At 36.3% G+C, this 3,174-nt stretch overlaps 1 protein-coding gene across 1 annotated transcript in view; it reads left to right on the top strand.

Annotated features, from left to right (window-relative positions):
• LOC102681071 (plexin-A4-like) overlaps positions 1-3,174 on the top strand; it is a gene marked incomplete at its 3' end in the record, with an annotated part of 58,703 nt that overhangs the window by 16,831 nt on the left and 38,698 nt on the right. The gene's annotated exons all lie outside the window — the stretch shown is intronic.

The following is a 3,174-nucleotide window of genomic DNA, read 5'->3' on the forward strand; positions in this document are numbered from 1 at the left end:
AATTAGCAAGAGAAAATTTTCACCGTAGCCTCCGATTAAAATCAGACGGAAGCGCGAGTTTTGTAAGTGAGATCTAACGATTAAAAAAACTGGAACACGTTAATTAACGGCAGGTACGTTAAGCGTACGTATATATATATATATGTATTTCGATCATAGAAGATCGTTAAGCGTACTTGACACGGTCCTCCAGCTCGTCGATTAATTATACGAGAAGAGATGGTTCGCATTTGACCCAGTCGTTCGTTTAATTATATCGTTACATCAGGTATCGTTGTTTCTAATAGTTCTTACTCGTATACATTGTACTTCGATGTTGTTTCACGAGACTTTCCCCCCCCTTTCTCCCTTATTTCTTATAAAAATTCTACCCATGTTTTCGCTTTGCCAAAACATCATTTTCTTTTTCGAGCACCTTCTTCTTTCTTTCTTTCTTAATACGAGACATGACTGGCGAATCAGATCGAAATTATCAAAGAACCATCTCTACGATCTTGGCGCGTTAATATATTATATCTCTTGTCCAATATCTCTTTCAACAAATGTCTAAAGAATATAAACGATCTTAAAAACTATTTTAAGAATATTTATATCCAAATTCTAAAAATTAATTCTTGAAGAAGAATCATCATATTCTCGAGAGATGAACGGAAGAAGCTGATTGAAAATTCCTTTCGAATCCGTTGATTATAAAATTAAGATATAATTAAAATAGAGAAACATTCGAACTCACTATGCGACAAACTTGGCTTATCGATGTTAATGGCGTGTCCCGATTGATAGAAAACGCTCGAAGCACGGAGGAGGAAGGAGGGGAGGGGAGGTACAAGGAACGGAAGAATAGAAAGATTATCGAGGGGGTTTTGATCGACATTTTCATCGCCGCCGGTACACCTCTCTCTCTCTCTTTCTATATATATATATATATATACCTGTAACGGGCGGATGATTGGCAGCGACGTGCACGGAAATGATGTATAAAATCTCGTCTTTGATGCGGCCCATTAGTATGCGAAAATGTCGAATTCGATGAAAGGTTTTAACGCTCCATTTCGCTTTTATCCCAGGCATTTTATAACATTCGTCCCGCTTCCTGAAAGCGGTTATTAAATCAATTATCAGGCCAATTATCGGTTAAAAGCAAAATAGAATTTTTTTTTTTTTTTTGCTTCGCGGACGCGTTACCCTTCCCCTTTCGAAAATTCTATTTTCCTCGGGACCCGGCATCGGGATGAGAGGCGTAGTAGCGGTGGAGAAGGATGGCGGACGCGTGTTCGAAAGGGAAGAGACGTTTTCATTGACAAAGAGAGGCATGAATCGAGAGCAATGTTCTCGCGACGTATATCCATCTTGTACGATGATTCCTGAAGTTCTTCGAACCTTTTACCGAGCCTTCGAGTTTCGCGAATGGAAATTCTCCGCTTCTGTAACCCAAGTATTATTACATTACATACGAGTTTTCGAAGCGAGGTTAATAATCGAAGAAGCGTAAAAAGGAAAGAAAAAAAGTAATCCGGCGCGACGCTCTCAATATCGTTATCCCCTTTTAACGTGTTTTCACTTTCACCGATGATAATTTGCTCTTTCTTATAATATAAATTTCTTTTTATTTAAATCGATGTCGAACTCGAGACGAGACGAGAAATTCGTGTTTACCGGAGCGATAAAATTAATTTTTCTTAAGCACCTCGGGTATAACAACGATCGTATATCGTCGGATCTGATTCGAAAGATCCACGTTTTTACGTTGCTTGTTAATGGCGTTTCAATTATTCCCTGTCTCTATAAAACTCTAATTATAAGTTACTAGACTTGGTGAACTTCTCTTTACTCGATACTCGGTTCAGGGGGAAGAGGGAGAGGGAGGAGGAGAATGGCTCGTTAATACATCGATAGTCGCAAAAGTTGCGGAGTTTGATTATTTCTTTTAACTAAGATAGGTTATTAAATGTTATTATTCAACTCGTATGATCCTGGTAATTAAGTTTTAGTACGATCGTTGAAACGTAGCCTCGTTTTATTTCGAATTTTTCTTCTTGCTCGTGGTTTTGGATCGTCTCGAACTGAAGGATTCGTTTATCGGCTTATTTCACCGTGGAATATGAGACAAGGGTGAAATCGTGACGCGGAATCTCGAGCGAATTTTTCATCGAGAGAGAGAGAGAGAGAGAGAGAAAGTATTCAAGAATAGATTTTTAATAATCATTGCGTGCAATTTTTTTTCTGTTACGAATGTCTCGTTGCATTTTGTTCCACGTTTTCTTTGTCAACGTTTATTTTCGTTTTTGAAATCAAAAAAAAAAAGAAAAAAAGAAAAAGAAAAAAGAAAGACACGAAACATGGAAAAAATTTTAAATTCAAATCGCACGTATCATTTTTTTATTATACGTCCAGTTTTCAATCTATGAATGCACGTAGCAAACGTATTTCCCGATTCATCAATTGACTTTCAATCGAAAAGACAAACAAAATCGATTCTCGATTAAACGCGGAATATTAATACACGAGCGAGGAAGAAAAGTTGGAAAACAGGAAGCTGTCCGTTAAATATTAATCATCGGGTAACGGTTATCGGTGTCAATAAGACGCGATGAAAGAGGAAGAATACGCGATATCCGGAACAGCGGAAGCTTGATAAAACCGTAGCACAATAAAAATCGAACGATCGTATTATGATAAAACTCGCAACAGTGTGATTAAAAATACAAGTAAGGGAAGAGAAAGAAAAGAGTAAGGGAGTGATTCACGGCCGTTTTTATGGTCGCATTTACGACTTATGATATCACGGAACGAACTATATTATCCGAATGTTGTTTCGATTTGTAACTGTTTTTCTTAATTACCCAAACTATTTTATATTTCCACAATCCTATCTTCAATTTCCTACAAATCGAAAATTTAATTAACGAATATCCAACACGATGGCGAATTATCAAAGGAGACGAGACAAGTTCTTACTCATACAAGTTTGCTAATTAGACAATAAAATGAAAGAGGAAATGATTTCGAGGAATTAACTATATTTGATTCGAGTTACAATATATTAATTGATATTCTAACAATCCTATTAACCTCGTTATCTTATCCTTTTTTTTTTTCTTTTAATTAAATACTCGTAACTGTTGTTCGAAATTGCACGAGTATATGTTATTTAAAATGGAAAAAAAAAAAAAA

The sequence above is a fragment of the Apis dorsata genome, unplaced genomic scaffold (genome assembly GCF_000469605.1).
Source record: "Apis dorsata unplaced genomic scaffold, Apis dorsata 1.3 scaffold_127, whole genome shotgun sequence".
Taxonomy (NCBI): domain Eukaryota; kingdom Metazoa; phylum Arthropoda; class Insecta; order Hymenoptera; family Apidae; genus Apis; species Apis dorsata.